This window comes from Mustela erminea, chromosome 7 (genome assembly GCF_009829155.1).
Source record: "Mustela erminea isolate mMusErm1 chromosome 7, mMusErm1.Pri, whole genome shotgun sequence".
NCBI lineage: Eukaryota > Metazoa > Chordata > Mammalia > Carnivora > Mustelidae > Mustela > Mustela erminea.
This window is the reverse complement of record NC_045620.1, coordinates 17,824,689-17,843,716: the sequence shown is the minus strand read 5'-3', so window position 1 is coordinate 17,843,716 and position 19,028 is coordinate 17,824,689. Positions and strand designations below refer to the sequence as shown.

General features: G+C 47.0%; 1 long non-coding RNA gene across 3 annotated transcripts in view; it reads left to right on the top strand.

The window, feature by feature from the left end:
• LOC116594948 overlaps window positions 1-19,028 on the top strand; it is a 101,233-nt gene that overhangs the window by 12,297 nt on the left and 69,908 nt on the right. The gene's annotated exons all lie outside the window — the stretch shown is intronic.

Genomic DNA, 19,028 nt, shown 5'->3' with positions numbered 1-19,028 from the left:
TCCTGTATAAAACTACTTATAACTATGGCAGTTTCCCGAGTTTTGTGAGATGATCTAGTGAGTTATCAGATCTGAGGGTGTAGTGAGAGCTCCTGAATTTGTAGCCAGCAGGTCAAGATGTGAGGGTGGCCTGAGGACCCCCAAACTTGTGGTTGGTTCTGAAGTGAAGGCAGTCTTATGGAGCGCTGTGCCCTTGTAAATTCTGGCCCAAGTCTGGTAGTGGGCCTTAGAAGTCATTGCAATTTCCCTATGTATTTTAAGAAATTTAAAAATTAAGATTTGTAAGAGTAGTGCAATGAATACTCATAAAGCCTTCATTTAGAGTCTCCAGTTGGTTTTTCATTCCAATATTTGCTTTATTTCTCTCCCTTCTTACATTAAACTTACCCCCCCATCAACCAGTAAAAAGTTATAAACATCCCCAGACACTTCGTGGCATATACTTCCTGAGAACCAGGATATTGTCCCACATAACTCCAGTGCTCCAGTGTCATGATCACACTTAAGAAATTTAGCATTGATATCATAAATACTCTCTAATATATCGTATTTGTTTCCCTATTGTCCCCCAAATATTATAATAATGCTTTTTCTCCAGACTTATGATCCTATCAAGGGTACATATTATATTTGATTGTCATTTTTCCCTCCTTTAATCTAGATTCTAGAACTGCCCTCTAGATGTATTTTATTTTTGTCTTTCAGGACATATTTTTGAAGGGGCCAGGCTACTTATCTTGTATATTATCCCATGATCTTGATCAGTCTGACTGTTTCCTCATGATTAGACTCAGACTATATATCCTTGGCAAGAATACAAACTTGGTGCGGGCCGGGTGTGTCCAACGACCCAGAGGGTGTCCCATAGGATGAGCCAAGAGGGTCGTTGGCTTTGCACAGGATAGAAAGCAAACATGAGCCAAGAGGAAGTGAGAGCAGAGTTTACTGAAGATAGAGAGAGAGAGCAGATACAGACAAAGCATCTGGGAGACTTGGAAAGGCTAGAAGAGTGGGTGTCATCTTTGCTTGGGACCTGGGGTTTTTGTTGAGGAAGGTGGTCTGATACACCTGTCCTCTCAGGCGTCTAGGAACTGGTCAAAACAAAGACAAGTGCTCGGATGTCCTCCTTAACTCAAACCCTGCAACCAGGAGTTGTAGTGTCCAGGTGTCTGGAGTTGGTGGTAGAATGTTCAGGATGACCTCAAGCAGTCGCTCCTTAGTTGTTATCTACTGTGCTGGAAGACTCCAAAGAGTCGGTAACTCCTTGACCTTTCTGAGGAGAACCTACATCATCGGTGTGATAAGGCATGTGTGAGATGCGGGTGCATGTCCTGGCAAGAATAGAGGCAGGAAAACGAGCAAGAAGTAGTCCTTTGTGGGGTCCCTACAGTTTTCCTGTCTCAAAGTTACGTAGATGATGAAAGGTTTGGGCTGGAAAAGGGATGAAGTACATCAGCAGTGAAGTACAGATATGCCCCACCGGGCACGCGGGAGAGCTGCGTGGGCCCAGTGGTGCGGATGGCTCGGAGCAGGAGTGTTGGGCGGTCGCCGGAAGCTCCTCCTGTCTTCTCACTCTTCTGACATCATCTCATCCCTGCCCACCCCCCGGTTTAGCAGGTTCTCACATGTCCACCTCCAGCACAGACCGCCTCCCCAAACCCAGTCCCCTGTGTTCATCTCAAAGCTGTCTCTAAGGTCCCTCAAACCCAACATGTTCAACACCGAACTCTCTAGAGTTTGTACACCAGCCCCTCACTACGTGTGCACCTTCTCTGCTCTCCGCTGTCTCCAGGAACGGCCGCACCCCCACTCAGTTACCTGAGGTGGAAACCTGAGCCTCGTCCATGACGCACGCTTCTCTTTCCCCTCCTCCTGTGGCCAGCCCAGCGCCCACTCCTGCTGTTTTGGCCACTTAAATTCCTGTCTGATCCATCCACTCTCTCTGTCTTCTGTGCCACTGCCTTAGTCTGAGCCCCTACCCCCCCTACAGTCCCCTAACTGCTTCTCAGGTTTCCACTGAGGCTCCCTTCTGAATTTGCTCTCCACAGAGCAGCCAGAGTATCTTATTAAAATGTAAATTAAAAAAAAGACTTTATTTATTTGAGAGAGAGAGAGGTAGAGAGAGGGCGTGAGAGCGCATGCACAAGTGAGGGGAGGGGCAGGGGGCGAGGGAGAACTAGAATCCCCACTGAGCAGGGGGCACCCTTGGGGCTCCATCCCAGGACCCCAAGATCATGATCTGACCCGAAGTCAGATGCCTAACCCACTGAGCCACCCAGGCGCCCCAAAATGTAAATTTTCTGATTCATTCCCTTGCTTAGAATCCTTCATTGTGTTGAAGAACAAAAATTCAACCCAGTGAATTTGAAGATGTAATTGGCTTTATTAAGTGGTTCATGAACGATCTCCTCTAGCGAGTACGGCCTTGTTTCAAGGAGTCGTACAAAAGGAACCTTTTCATAGATAGGAGGATGGGGCAAGAAGGTTATTAGCAAAAGAAAAGAAAGGATTATTTCTGATGAGCACATCTTTTGGGGGAGAGGGGAAGGGCATGACCGGGTTGTTTATCCTGCAGCTGACCTCACTGGTACTGATCAGGAAATTTCCCATTGAGGCTAGAAGGTCTCATTCCTGGGATGGGTTGAAACTGTAATTAAGTCTTGGCTTGCTGTTGGGAGGTGGGGGTCGGGGTGGGCACAGATGAACCCACTCGAGCTTGTTTCTTTTTTGAACCAAATGGATCCTCATTGCTCTTTCAACAAAGACCGAAATCTTTGCTAAGCCCTCTGGCCTCTATGTGCCCTGTTCTTCCTGGTGCTCTCTGCTCTGTGGCCGTACTGCCCCCCTTTTCAGTCTCTTTGACCCCAAACAACTTGTCTCCTGTTCCCTGGGATGCACGCACATGTGTCTCACATGCGTTTTCCCTTCACATCTTGTCTCATTAGCCCTTTCCCTCTGGGAGTCTTCCCTGTTATCCAATCTTAGAGCACTCTGTTTTTCTCCCCTTTTAGCCCGCATTATAGATCGTGTTTCTGCGGTCCTTCCGTGTTTCTTTAGGATCTGTCTTCCCCACTGCCAAGTGCTCACGGGCAATGCCCGTGTCTGACCTCTCGGTCGCCCCAGCATGGAGGGCACAGTGCCGCAGTCGATAAACACCTGGGTGTGCGGGTGTGCGACCGGCCTGCCAGTGGGCCTCCCGAGAATTCCAAAGGGTATGCGTGCTCATGCAAATGCGAGAGAATTCATTCCACACTCTCTTACAGTCTTGGTAAGTTTGATAAAATATTATCTATTTTATCTGCTCAGCCTGACTTCAAAAGTCCATGGGGAAATTTTTATTTCAAAGCAGTTCCTATATTTAAACTTTGAAAAGGAAGAACGCCGAGCCTTTCTCCCATCTTCCCACTACGTCTTGAGCCATCTAAGCTCGGAGGGGGGCCAAGGCAGCAAATGAAGTAAGAGGCCATTGATATGCAAATATGCCATTAAGATCGGAGGCCCCACCCCAGAACTCCATCTCCGTTCTTTCCAAGTCAAAGCCAATTTGCATTTAAAAAAATGAATCTCCCAAACTTGAAATTATTCTTCAAAGCTAAAATGCATGGAAATTAAACTATTGAAAATATTGAGCTTTCAATACAACACATTGCTGTTTTGGGGGGAGAAAGCTGACTGTCTTTCAGAAATTAGGTTCTGTTGGCTTGTGATGGGCTACTGGATTAGGGATGGACACTCTTGACCTAGGACGGCCCACAGTTTCTCTGGAGCATAGACACACCGAGCAGTTAAGGGAGGGGCTGCTGGAGACATGGGTCCCATTTTCGAGTTATGGAAACTGAGACTCAGAAGATCACTTGATGTATTTGAAATACAATCTAGTCTTCAGATCACACGTACGGAGCACCTCTCTCAACGCTTCTTAAGCTGTCAAAGGGCTGTCATTCTCTGTAGAGCAGAGACCAGACCTTCCAAGGCTACTCAGGCCCGCTCTGCCCAACAGATTTCACAGGAGCTTTGGAATGTATTTCTAATCTCATAGAAAGGAAACAAAGCAAATTCCTTCCAGGTAATAGCAAGAAGGTGGGGGAGCCCTTCATCTGTCCGGGTGCCGAAACCGGGCTTCACACAAAAGCCCCCAGGTGCCATAAAATCACTCCGGTGGCTGGACGCCAGGGTCAGAATTGATGACTTGAGAGGCAGAGGAGTACAGCTGCTGTGATGAGCTCAGAAAAATGGGATGTGGCCGCGGAAGCCCAGAGCCTGCTCACTGCAAACCTCTGCTCTGGTCGCCAGCACTTTCCCCTCCTGCTGACGGATGATGGGCCGGGGGCTCCCACACCAGCGGACGGCTCCCATCTCTGCTTTGAGCTTGAAGCCATGTCACTTTTGGGATTAGAATGTTGTTCTCTGATTCAAATGATTGCTTTCTTCTCTGCAACAGGCTCACGGCAAGGAAGCATGTGGTAGGCAGGACAGTAAGTTAGGCTGTGCACCAGCTCTGTGGTCTTTAGCAAAAGACTCCTCTGACCCTCAGTTTCCCCATCTGTAACCACAGACCCTATCTCATAGAGTTCCCATGAGAATCAAAATGAAATACTGTAATGGGAAATCTTTAGCTTGGTGCCTGGTGTCAAAGATGAACAAAGCTGGGCAAGGGTTAAAAGTGGTGGGTGCCTGGGTGACTCAGTGGGTTAAGCCTCTGCCTTCAGCTCAGGTCATGATCTCAGGGTCCTGGGATCGAGCCCCGCATCAGGCTCTCTGCTCATCAGGGAGTCTGTTTCTCTCTCTCTCTGCCTGCCTCTCTGCCTTCTTGTGATCTCTCTCTCTCTCTGTCAAATAAATAAATAAAATCTAAAAAAAAAAAAAGTGGTAAGGACTGATTTTAATCAGTAACATACTATTGCAAAAGAGAAGAGTCCAGTGTGACCTAAACTCAAACTTTGGTTTGTGCAACCAAGACTGGGTGTTTTCAAGGGAGAATGTGGGGTTAAGGAGAGGGATAAGCAGGGGTGGGGTGGCGGGCTCAGTAGAGTAAAGACAGTGAAAATTTACAAAAAGTTGGGGGTGGGGTTGATCCATGTGAAACCTGTTTGCTCCTCCACTCCAACCAAGGCTGGAGACCAGAGCCCTGTCTTCAGGTGTCCTCTGGAAGAAAGGGTCATTTCATTTTGAAGCCTTGGATTTTCTCAGGCAGGCAGTTTAAGGGGATCTAGGGTCATCTCAGGGCTGCAGCCCTGATGGTGTTAGTGTTTGCTCAAGTCTTTATAGGCCCAGCCAAGGGCCTCGCCGACAAGAGGGCTCAGCTGGAGTTGGGTCGGGGAGAGAGTCTGTCACTGCTGGGCAGCGGTAAAGAGAGAAGGTAGTTATTATTCATCTGTAAGTAAGTTAGAAGAGGGACCACGTGCGGGAACACTGAATGGGGACACTGCATGGGACAGGGTGTGGAGATGCTGTGTGAGTCACTGCATGTCGCTGTGGGGGACACCGCGTGGAGACACAGTGTGGACTTTTGCCCGAGGGTGCTGTGCGGGGAACGCTGCCTAGGGATGGTTTGTGGCAAACAGCACCTTGAAAGTAGAAGCCCAAGAAGCTGGGGCCGACTCTGCTTTTGTAACCTCGGGGAAAATGTTCAAGCAAAAATATGAAAGGGACCAACGTTACAGGACAGCTTCTGATGGCCTGTCCACATCCTGGCTGAGCGGGCTTTCGGATCCAGGTGTGGCTGACTCCAGGGCTAGTGAGCGACCATCGCCGCAGTCCTGCGGGACGTCCTTCACAGTGGAAGATCGGAAGTCCTGGGCAGTCCAGGGATACACTTCCTGATGCAGCGGAGGAGTGGGCAGGGGAGAGTTAAGGTGAAGGAGTTCTGGCCCAAGCTATGGCAGTTGCTCTGAAGGCACATGCCGCTTCCCGGGAGTGGCTCTGACTCTTCACTGTGCCCAGGCTACCAAGCACTGGGACCCAGGAAAGCCTGCATTCGAGCTTTAGAAATAAATAGATGCACACATTGTCCTACCCCAAATCTCTACCCCATGGTCAGCAATTTTCGGCCACTGCTTCTAGTCCTTCTTTGGAAAGCCTGATATCCTCTGGGAGGAGCATAATGAAGTCCTTTTATAGCTCTTTCCATGTCCCAGGCCCTGTTCCAAGAGAATTATATTTATTAACCCATTTACTCCCCCCAGGAGTCCCAGAGCTGAGAGCGGTTGGTATCTTTGTCTTAAGAGTGTGGCAACAGAGGCACAGGGAGGCCAACTAACCTGGCCAGGGTCACACCTTCGTGACAGGAAGCCAGCTCCTCATCCCTGCTTTAGGCCATGGTGTGCATGACAGCTGTTCTCCCCACCATGAAGTCGAAGGGTCCCAGCCCTTCTGTGAGCCAAACCCTGCCCCTCGAATCCCTGTAGAGCCAGAGAGAACCAGAGAGTAGGCAGGTGGTGCCAGTTAGCCAAGGGACTCTAACCTAGGATGCGGGGCAGAGAGGATGTGAGGTTGCGGCCACGGGCTGCCCTCTGGGAACCCGGAGGGTCAGGTGTGCCTGGGAAGGCAGCTGGAAGGGGCAGGTGAATAGAGCCCAGCAGGGGTGACCATGAGAGGTGGGTCCTGACTGTATTCTTTCCCTGTGGCTGTTGTAACCAGTCTCCGTAAGCTTCGTGGCTTTAATCAACACGAATCCATGGTCTGAGAGTCGTGGAGATCAGAAGTCCAAAATGAGTTTCACGTCGCTGAAACTGAGGTGTTGGCAGGGTTATACTCCCTCTGGAGGCTCTGGGGAGGATGACCCTTTCAGCCTCTAGAATTCCATGCCAGGGCTCCTGGCTCCTTCTTCTGTCTTCAAAGCCAGAAGCGTAGCATCTTCAGCTCTCTCTCTGCTTCCCCCTGTGCCCTGCTTTCTTCTCTGACTCAGAGCCTCCCGTGAACCTCTTTCTGAGGTCTGTTGTGATTACCCTGGGCCCACCCAGCTAACCCCGAATAACCAACCTCCCCATCTCAAGAGCTTACACTCAGTCCCAACTGAGGAGGGCCTTTTGCCCTATCAGGTAACATCCATAGGTTCCAGGGTTTGGGATGCAGATGTATTTGGGGGGGCCCTTATTCAGCCTCCCACACTGACTGTCTCCTTGGTGGGCAGTGCCCGGCTGGCAGGGTGGCCGCCCTGGGGAGGAGACGTTCTCATCCAGTATCCCATCCTTGTGCTGGGGCCATGCGGTGGAACACACAGCAGGGATGACAGTGATGCAGTTGACTACAAACTCTGGAGTCCTGGCTACCGTTCAAGGACAGGCGTTGCCCCGAGAGCCACCTCCATCTGCTGGAGTCATCGTGTTGCCACATTCCCAGCCCCTCTAAGCCTAACCTCACACCTTCTCCTGAGAGGCGGTCCGGGCTATGCTGGCTTGCAGACTGTGGCCAGGTGGAACTGTTTCTTTTGCACAGAACTGAAAACGGGAATTTGGTCTCCACAGTTCCTGATTCTCCTGCTCCTTACAGAAATGGGGTGAGGGCAAGGAGGTAGGATACAGGCTTTTCAAGGGAGCCAGAGGCAGAAAACTGGTTAGCCCAAAGAAATCAGTACTAATGCATTACAATAACATTCTCCACAACGACATAATACTGAACACTCATTGGTATTGAGTGATAAGCCCTTTATTTACATTGCTACTTATTTTCTCAAAACCGATGAACGTAAAATTGAAACAGGGCAAGAAAATATACAGTAAAATATAAGTTCCTCTCCCACCTGTCTTTGTTCCCTTCCTTAGAAGCAAACGTTGTTTCTTATATGTTGAGTCTAGAATTTTTTAAATCCGGGAGCAACCACACGTGGGCACGCCCTTCAAATAACAAAAAATGGTTGCATCTCATACATTTTCTACAGCTCCTTGCTTTTTTGCATGTAACAGTATATCTTGGTGATTTGTCCATGTTAGCCCAAAAGATTTATTTTATTTATTTATTTTTAGAGCTGCATGGCATTCCATTTTATGGATGCGTCATGATTTCTTAAACCACTTTCCTTTTAAGGGATTTTTTGTCGTTCCCAAGTCTTTTGTTCTTACAGAGAACAGGGCAATGAAAACCTTTCTGTGTATTTCTTTGGGTGCAAGTGTGAGTTTATCTGTAGAAGAAATTCCTCAAAGTAAAATTGCGACGTCTTGTCTCTTTAGTCCTCACAGCAACCCTGGGAAGCAGGCACTCTTGTTATTTGCACTTAACATACAGGGAATCAGACATACAGAGAAGTTAAGTAACTTGTTCAATAAATTACTAGCAGAGATTAGATTAAAACTAATTCTGTTGAGCACTGTGGAGACTACAAAAGGTATCAAAAACCTGAGTCTTCTAGAGACTCTAGACTTTTCTCTCCTTTTTTTAAAAGTAAGCTCAACACCCATCGTGGGACTTGAACTCACAACCGTGAGATCAAGATTTGCATGCTCTACTGACTAAGCCAGTCAGGCGTCCCTAGACTTCTTGATATTAGAAATTTGTCTTTTCTTTATTTTTTAAAAAGATTTATTTATTTGACACAGAGAGAAAGAAAGAGATCACAAGTAGGCAGAGAGGCAGGCAGAAGGAGAGGGGGAAGCAGGCTCCCTGCTGAGCAGAGAGCCCAATGTGGGGCTTGATCCCATGACCTTGGGATCATCACCTGAGCCAAAGGCAGAGGGTTAATCCACTGAGCCAACCAGGTGCTCCTAGAAAATTTTTTTTTTTTTTTAAAGAAAGGGTTCTATTTTCTTTGCTCAGGACCATATTAATAATATTAATCATGATAGGAGAGGTTATGCTGCTATAACAAATCAGTTTTCAAATCTGAGTATTTTAACGAGACAAAAGTTTATTTTTTGCTCTTGCAAAGTCTGATGGAGCCTGTGGGTGCTGTCCTGCATCTGATGATTCAGGGATCCAGGCTCTCTGAAATATTCCCAAATCCACATACAACTGTCAGTTTCCCTCAGGAGGGAAAGAAAACTAAGAGGTATGTAGGAGGCACACCAGCTCCCACTTACCTACGGGCTTCAAGTGATGCAAGTCACATTTGTTCATGTTCCATTTACTAAAACCATTCATATGGCCCCAACCCAACTGCAAGGGAGACTGGGAAGTAGTCTTCCCTTGTGTCCAGGAAGAAGAAAAGGTACGGTGAGCCTTAGTTCAATCATATTTGTAAATAACCCATCCACCTTGAACAGGGAATTAAGGAATTTTAAGACGCTTTGCTGTACAATGTGCATAAAACTCCCATCTCCGTTTCTCTAGGGAAACTTAAAGAAGGATTCATTTGTCTTTCAATGTCTTGAGAATCAGAACCATAGACATAAATTTTTTTTCTGATGTGACATGGGTCTGAGACTAGGAAAAAATGTCCTAGCATCATTTGAGTTTCATTAACAATATTAAAAATATCAACGTATTAAGTGATTTACTTAAATTGGGACAGACTCAAGATTATTCATCCAATGCGTTTCTCACTTACTTGATCCCACAATGCTTTTTCAAGAGGGAGGCAGAGAAGGTGAGGTAACTGCAGGAGTTCTAGCTTCCTTTGTGCCTAATTCGCTTCCATCTCGTTTTTGCTATAATCATACTTAATGAGGTACTTACAGGTTCTTAATCAATAGCTTTGGAAATTACAAATTATTTTAGTGTTTTGGTTCTCTGAAAATTGTTTGTTGTTAACATTTCAGGGTCTAGCCTTCGGAGTGTGTTGGAAATGTGCATGTCTCCCATGGGAGCAAGGACAATGCAAATGGTCCCCAGGAAGCTGGGAATCTGTTGCTTGAGGGCACCCAGCTGAGGGATGTATAGTTTCTTTCAGTTGCATTACATTCTCTGGGAGGATGAGTGAGCAAAGATGAGAGTTGAACTGAGATGAGAGTTGAACTGATTGAAGGTTGGGGTTCTCTTGGGTAGAAGAACTAAGGGGGTAGCTGTTAAAGCGTTAGCAAGGATGGAGAATGGGATGCTTCAAGGGGTCCAGACTGAAGAGGGAAGAAGGTGAGGTGGAAATTTTGTAACACAGGCAGGAGTCCTGGGGCCAAGGAGTGTCAGTGAGATTCAAGAAGAGGTATCATGGGGATAGGGAATGGGGTGAGAATGGAACATGGGCAAATATTGTTGAAGTCAAGGAGCAGAGTCAACATGGAGGGCTCGATGGGTCTTCTCTGCGAATATTGAATTCTCCCAAGATTTTTTCAGGAGTGCTAAAGATAACCAAACAGTAGAGGCATGAGCCTCAAAGCAGAATAGTGAAAATGTGGTGATCTGCTAAACTGTTCACAGTGGGTTTTTTTTTTTTGGTGGGGAGAGAGCTATTGTTGACTATTTATTTATATACTTCTCCATTAATTGGCGTGTCATAATGACCAGAATTAGCTTTTGTGGTCTGAAAGCAAATCTATAAAGGTCTAGAAAAAAAAAATTGAAGATGACTAGAAAAAATTAAAAAATAAAATTGATGGTCTGAAAGAAGTGCTTGCCACATCGTAATTGGTAATTAGCAACATTACCACTATTGTCTTGGTTAATGGCAACACTCTTCCTGCTAGCATCTAGAGCAGACTCCGTCTCCTGATAGAATTCCTGCAGCACCCTCTCCTCTATCTCCCAAATTCCATGCTGGTGGCGGGGAACGGAACTCCGCCATGCAAGTGTTCCCCCTCCATGCTCGCTTCATCACGCTTCGTACTGAGTTGTGCGCCTGTACTGTGCAGTGATAAGATCCTGATATTTGGATCTGGGCTCGGTGGAGAGAGAAGACGCCCTGTAGGTCCCATAAGCAGCTGTCCCTCCTCTTCGTTAGCAGACGTGTGTTGTCACTGGTAGATAGCCCTGGTTTTCTACCCAACGCCCGTTCTCTGATTCTTCCCTGCTAACAGAGTCTTGATTTTGATCAGGCGGCAATGTGCCCAGGTTCTGTCCTCTTACCTTCTGACAGGGATTGGTCTGGAGGTGGACCCTGGGACTCAGCTCTGGTGAATGAGATAAAGGGATGTCTGCCCAGGCTTCTGGAAAACTACCTCTCCGGTGAGATAGAGCGGGCATTTAGCTGTGAGCCCCCTGGGTTCTTGCTTTTGTGCTTTAACCTGAGAGGATGATGAGGATGTGATGGCTTGTCGCAGCCCTCCCAATAGCATGACTCAAGGATGGCAGAGTGGAAGGATTCCAGGAGCCTTGCGTCTTGGGGACATTGAGTTGCCCCTCCTCCAAACTACTTTTGAATTCCTTTAGTAAACCATAAACGTTCTCATGGTTTAAGCTGTTGTTGGGTGGGCTTTCTGTTCCTGCAGCTGAAAACATTTCCAATGGTGCGGGACCCTGTGCTGGAGGTGCTGGAGGGGAGGCATCCAGCTGAACTGGATACTCCTCCTGCCCTCTGGGAGCTCACGTCCCAGTGGAGAAACACCTCTTTGTGCTGCATCTGGGCCTGAACGGAGCGCATGGACAGTGCTGAGCAGGGAGGTTTGCTGGTGCAGAAGGGTCAGGCGCCTGGCCAGTGGGACATGCAGGGGCCCACTCACCCTTGTGTCCCATCACTTGTAATCCTACCCGACTCTCAGGACGAGAGCTATGATTGCCAAGAACTAGGTAGCTCTCTTTTTGAAGGCAGACGTTCAGTTTTCAGAGAAACATTCAGATTACACTAGGGCTACAAATTAACACATTATTTTAGGCCATTTCTGGGCCATAATTTTATCCTCCCCTTAGCTATTTACTGCAAGCAAATTTTCCACTCCATGCAAATCACTCACTTTATGCAAATCTTTTACCGTATGTTCCCCAGCCCCAGCACCTGCGCCGGGCGGAATCGAATGATTCAGGCCTTGGAGCATTAAAGTGCAAACACTTAACTCAAGTAATCTCTCAGGGGGTGCGGTGGGGGGAGAGTCATTGAGCATCGGAGGCTGGGGACAGCAACCTTTGCAAACAGCCTGCTTCCCTTCCAGGGTGTGCTGAACTCTGCTGCCTCCCCCACTGCCTCCCCTAGTTATCTGCAAGCCCATTCCAGGTGGTAATGACTATTTGGAGTAAATATTTTGATGTGAATGGAATGATTAAGTCCCGGCTGGCTCTGCACAGAACCTTAAGGCAATTAGGTTTCCCAATCAGTGCAGGCGAGAGCATCATTGTGCCTGGCTGGGCTCAGCGAGGTGCATGGGGGAGACAGCTGCTCTGCGAAAGGCCTCCTGGGGGAGGGCGTGACGCAGTGACCACCTAACCTTGGATGCATGTTGCAGTCACGTAGGGAGCGTGAAAAAATACTCCTGCCTGGGTCCCATCTTTAAGAATTCTGATTGAATTGATCTAAGTTGTTATTATGCCTTAGGTTTTATTTTCTGTGGCTGCATCATACAGGACCCAGGAAAACGTCACCCAGGACACTTGACTGTTGTTTCTCTGGTGTTCCTCCCTGCCCTCCAGTGGCCCCAGCACACAGAGCCTCACAATGTTGGCCCCTTCTGTGGGCACTGGGCAGGAAAAACTCCCGAAACTCTTCTGTACAGCCTGTAATTTATTCACCCCAAGGAAGATAGTTTCATTTTATTGGTGAGGAAATGGGCTCAGGAAAGTGGCTCACCTCAAGCATCCCAGCTAGCAAGCTGCAAAGACGCATCTGGCAGTCAGAATTCCTGCTCCCATGTACGCATTCTGTCCGTCAGTCCGGAGACTCTGCTTTTTCTAAGATTTAAACCCCGTGACAGCCTTCCTAGGCATGGTGCACATTAAAATCTTGCTTCTCAGGCTGTTGCCTTGACTCTCTGTAGATGGGGTTTTTGGGGCTCCTCTCCCCGGTCCTGCGGCCATCAGGAGGCTCAGCAGCACCTGAGGGCCAAGCCAGTGGGACGGAAAATGCCTTCCCATCAGCCCCAGGAACGGTTCCTGCAAACAGCAGAGCTGCCCGCCCGAGGAAAGGCCATGGAACCAAGGGGTCCTGTTATTGGGGGGGGGGGTGCTCTGAGTGGAGGGGATTAACAAAGACAGTGGAGGACGACGACCTTGGAAGCCAACCAGCCAGAGAGTTCCAATCCTTCGTATGACCCTGGAGAAGTCTCTTTACCTCTCTGAGCTTCAGGTTCCTAACTGGTAAGGTGAGGATTATGACCCTTCGGGACTGTGGGAGGTTAACCCAAGACTATGGATGTTATGCCCCTAGAATAGCACCTGGTGCCCAGTAGGTGTTCACCTTATGTTAATTGCCTTCTCTTCCTCTTTCCCTTTTCCCTTGATTTCCTTCGGTACAGATGACACAGACTATAATTTTTAGAAAGCTTATAACTATGTAGCAAGCAGGACACAAAGGACGTAATCACAGAGAAGCTGAAATGGGAACATTATTGATTTAATTCTTTAATGTTAAAAAAATTAAGCTCCTAAAAGAGCCTTTCAATCAAGCACATTGTACGGTTCTGAAAACCCCAGCAGGATGAGCACAGTGCCTGCTGTTCCATCCCACATCACAAATCTGCCTCCGCTGTGTTGTTCTTAGGACAGCAGTGAGTGAGCAGCTCAGGAAACCCCCAGCTAGGCATCGCCCCACCCCCAGGAGGCCCCACAGCCCCTTTCTTCTTTGCCTGTCCTGGGGTGTGGCCTGTGAACCTTTTGTGACCATGCTGGTGGTGGCCACTGAAAGGCCTCCGCAAGCCTGACCTCATAATACCGGATCCAGGAAGGAATGACAGAGGGAATGCATGCTTCTCAGGTCTTGGAGCCAGAGGGGAGTTTCCCCATTTCCAGAAAGACTAGGGTCCTGTGGTTTTCCAATCACAGGGACTGGCTGGGTTTGCTAAGCGTTGACATGTTCTGTGTGGGATGCAGAGGGCAGCCCCTCTCAGCCAGCCTGTGCTGGGGCCGTGCAAACAGGAGCTGCTCTCAATCCTTGCCTTCTCCAGATTCCTCTAGTCTACAGTCCTTGTCTGTCTGGTCTTACTTGTATTTCCTTGAGCACACAGAAGTCCCTTAGGACCCTACATCTTCCCAAATGGCCCAAGTGCCCCAGTGGCAGATCTCTAAATGACATTCTCCAGGGGCCCAGGAAATACACGCCTGACTCTGATTTACATTGCAAGGCCAACTTTGCTTTCCTCTGTAGAGATGGTTGCCATTTGGGCAACTTCTCCGAGGCTTTGGCATTTTCCAATGACTGGGAATGGTCACCCGGGTGTTATGGGGTGGTTATGTAGCTAGGAATTGCTACAGCCATTTGCCCGCATGAAGGTAATAGTCTCAAAATAAAGCCAACGTACAGACATGGGCGTGGTTTAGGGGATTATGAAGGAATATAGCTTCAGCACTACATTAAGCTGGTCCTGGATTTCCTCATCGACCAGGCCAGCTTGAGCTGGTTTTTCTGTGACATGCAGCCGAAAGCATTCTAAATGACACAATGATGAGGAACTTCTGGCTAAGGACAGTGGATTCTTGATCTGTATTTATCTCTTTTCCCTTCGGGAACCCCATTATAGAAAAAGGAATAAAGTTCCAATGACTCAAAGAATGGGAGAAAGGGCATTCGTTGGGAAGAGATTTCAAGAAAGTTCTAGTAGTTGGGAAGGAGATGGTGAATGGTGCCTGAAGAAGCTGTTGCTTGAGTCCGTGAGCCCTGAGCATGCCAGCTACAGTGGAGGGTAAGAAGGTGTGTGGCTGAAAATGGGAATTAAGCAAAATTTCATATATAGGGAAATAAACTCTCCTCCCTCTACTCAGAAAGGCCAAGGGGCAAAATGGATGTTCTTTTCTTGAAAAACTGGATGGTCTCAGAGAGATGGCCACTGGCATCTGGGTTGGGTAGACTTATCCCCTAGGCATAGTGTCTAGAGCTATAGAAAAATATTATGTTAATATTTTTAGAGGTTCCCAGAAATGTTTTAATTTTAATTTATTTTAAAAATCAGAAAAAAATAAGGATAAAAAGAATGACTACAAAAATAATGAATCCATTAAATAATAAATCCATTAAAATAAAGATGAATTATTTTATCTTTATACCAACATAGTCATACATTTTAAAATAATATTTTATGGAGGAAGAGACTGGGAAGGCAAAAGTGCCTAAGGCCCATGAAAATCATAATGTGGCCCCGATCCTGGGTCCCCTTGCCTGAGGACCAGCTCCCAACCCATCACTCAAAACTAAGCCCACGCCGATGTTTCATGTCACACTATTGAAAACTGAGATCAAAGTCTCAGTGCACAGTGATGCACAGTGACATGCAATGCATCAGCACAAATAGTAGTCACAGTGGACAAGGCTGGGTTCAAAGTCTTCAAGAAAAAAATAGTCAAAGTACTATTTTCAGGATTAATAAAATATGCATCCTGGAATAAAAGAAGTACTGTATAAATGTTACCTATAATTATTAGCTCCACGTGTTTGGACTATGGACGGCCATTTCTTCCACCTCCACTGGTGAGCTGTGAGCTATGCCCCTCTCGCCTCTGTCTCTCCCAGGACCTTACACCATGTAGGTGCTCACTAAAGGCATATTGGATTGCACAGACCTCTGAAAGGATGGTACATATAATCAGTTAGGCATTTTCTTTTCTTGGTTCTGAGAGAAGAAAATTGAGTTCCTTCCCTGGGGTGATGTCTCTTGTTGCCTGAGATGCAGGTGGGGTGAAGATGGGCAGTATCTGCAGAGTCCTTCCTGGGGCCTGGTCTCCTTGCTAGGTATAGTCACACCCCCTGCTTCATTTGCTCCTCCCTATAAAAGAGTGGCAGAAGTTTTCATATCCACTTAATAAAGAAGGAAACTGGGGCTCAGAGAAGCGGAGAGACTTGCCTGAGGTCACTGAGTTAAGTGGCAGAATCGGAATTCAAATTCTAGGCTTATCTATTCCAAAGCCTGTGGGCCTCTGTGGTGGGACCTAGTATTCAAAGGCTATTCGTGGGCACGGCTTCAGTAGTCCTTCTTGTTCTTGCTTCATCTTTGCTCGAAAGACCCTGTTTAAAGATGGTCTCAGAGCTCATCAGCCCATTAGCTCTGGTCCTTTCTCAAGCTGATGAGTGTCCACTGTGGTTCACATTCCTTTCGGCCACGTTTGTTGGGCTGTCCATCTTCTCTCGACTGTGGCTTGGTTTAATTACTGCAGACTGAAAGTGGACAGGGGGCATTAGTTGTGTGCATTGTTATATGCAGATGGGACGAGGCTGCCTGGGTCGGCTGAGTCTTTATGCCCACCTGGACTATGTTAGTCAAGAGCCTCCTGGGTTTGGATGGAGAGATTGTTGGGATTAATAGCTCTGGACATAGTTATGGAAAAAGGAACAAATACAGGGACAGAGGCGCCTCCACCTACCAGAAGTGTCCTCAGGGAGTAGGGAGCGTGGCTGGAGACAAGACAAAGGCTCCAACCTGGCTGGCGGCTCGACTAAAGAATAATTGTGAGAAAGACTCAGAATGGTGTCTATTAAAAACATTCTTTTTTTCTTCCATGGCAATCCACCCAAGTTCTTTGGCATGGAAGATTAAACAGAAAGAACCCCGTCACTCCTTTGGAAAGTGAGACAAAATTGCCAATGCAATTTCTGGAGGGACACAGCCCTATCCCTTTGAACGTGGCCGTTCTGTGGGGAAGCTGCAGTTTCCGACTATAGCCACCAGATGGCAGAGTGAAGAGTAGCGCTTGTTACAGGATAGATGGAATTCACCTGTAAAAGAAAAGGGGCGGGGCTTGGGCTTCCAGGGACGCTCTACTGAGGCCCCAAGCGGGCCTGGCCTGGCCGAGTGTGGTCTGCTCAAGCAGAGAGGAGCACTTAGTTGTTCCTCTGTCCCCGGATCAGGGACTTGCCTCAGAATTCCGGGGGTTGGATTCTGGGAGACCAGCATCCCTGGGAATTTCATGGGTCCTGGCTGCCCTCCCTTCTCCCACCTCCACTGGGCTCAGTCCATTCACCAGAAGCCTCAATCGGATGAGGAGGAGCAGTTTAGCTTTGGATATGTGTGTCCACGTTGCTTGGAAACGTGTACCAGCATCTACACTAAGGCCAGCCTGTCCCTCAGCTGTCCACTAGCTCACGACTAGGGGTCTCAATTAGCGGCTTTCTGATCTCTCAGAGAAGGGTTTGGCAGCCCTCTGAAGACCAGAGCAACCAGACTATTTGCTTTTGTAATTTCATCAAGTAAAAGGGCACGGGATGCACAGCAACAAAATTCACTCTTTCTTTCATTCGTAGAATAATGTGTCTGGAAATGAATTAGAAACTGATTTGACATGGATTTTGAAGGGAAAGGTCAAAGGCATTGCAACACAAAACTTTCCCCTGTTTAGTCAGGCCTGACAGTCTGTGTCTCGAGGGCTTCCTGCCAAGAGGGAGGAGGAGACACTGGTGCTTATGGGTCAGGCAGGGGGCAGGTGTTTCATCTGTTTCTCTCTCTGTGAAGTGGGCATTATTATTATGATCATTCCTGGAGAGTGGGGCCCGGAGAGTGTATTAGTTATCTATTGCTGTGTAACAAATCACCCTGAAACTTAGTAAGTATTTATTATCTCATGCAGTTTCTGAGCATCAGGAATCTGGGAGTGGTTTACTTGCATAGTTCTAATTTAGGGTCTCTTCTGAGGTTGTAGTCAAGATCTTGGCTTGGACAGCAGTCCATTTGAATGCCTGACTGGGGCTCGATAATCTGCTGTCAAGATGGCTCTTCACATGGCTGTTGGCAGGAGGCCTTAACTCCTTGTCATGCGAGACGGATGAGTCTTCTGTAGAGATCCTGAGTCTTGGTTTAACATGGCAGTGGGCTTCCACCAGGGCTAATGCCTTTTTATGAATGAATCTCAGAAACCACATCCTGTCACTTCTACCATATTCAATTGGTCGTGCAGACCAACCATAGTACAGTGTGGGAGGGGACCCTACAAGGACTTGTATGCCAATAGACAGGGATTGTTGGGGGCCATCCTGGAGACTGAGAACTTAAGTAACTCGGCCACTGAGTGTAGAGGCTGAACGTTACTCAAGATCTTCAAAGTTCCCTTTCCAGTATGAGCAGAGGTCTTAGAATGGCATTCAGATGGGCTAAAGATTTAATAATTCATGTTTTGTCCATTCTACAGAAAAAATTGAAAAATGCTAGTAGTTCTTATTTGTCAGCATGTGGGTAAATGGTCACTTTCATTCACTTTTGGCGGAAATATGATCAAAACTTGAACTTTCTGTATCCTTTGACTCAACTACCCTCCTTCTAAGACTATATCTATCTATTTCAGAATCTATCAACCGATCAATTGATCTATGGCAGGATGCCACACATACAACACACAAGTTTTTATAAAGGTATCATTTATAATAGGGAAAAATTGGAGACAAATCTGGTATTGGTTAGATAAATATTTGTATATTATTATAATGGAATGTCATAACCACTAATGTCCTTTTTGGACTCAGAATCCAACCTAGGACCCTGCATTTAGTTGTCATGTTTTCTGAATCTTCTCTAGTCTATGAGAGGGTTGTTTTTTTTCCCCTCTTTTTTGCCTTTTATAACTTTGATACTTTTGAAAAGTACTGGCCAATTATTTTGTAGAAACAGACCCTTAATTTGGGTTTTGTCTAGTGTTTTCTCATTGAAGTTATGCTTTTCTGGCAAGAATACTGCGCAAGTGCTGTGCCCCCTTCTCAAGGCATCCTATCACTGATGTTGATATGTCTTATTATTTGGGGTATTAACCTGGGTCTGCCAGGTTTCTTCACTGCAAAGTTACCATTTTCCTGTTTGTATTTAATAAGCATCTCGTAGGGGAGATACTTTGAAGTTATGCTCATATACTATTTCTGATTGTACTTCCAGTGGTACTTGCATGTGACTGTTATTTTTTTTAATTTAATTTAATTTTTTCAGTGTTCCAAGATTTTTATGTGCTACACCTAGTGCTCCATGCAATATGTGCCCTCCTTAATACCCACCCCCGGGCTCACCGAAGCTCCCATTCACCTCTGCTTTCAAAACCCTCAGTTTATTTCTCAGAGTCCACAGTCTCTCAAGGTTCATCTCCCCCTCCAATTTCCCTCCCTTCACTTTCCC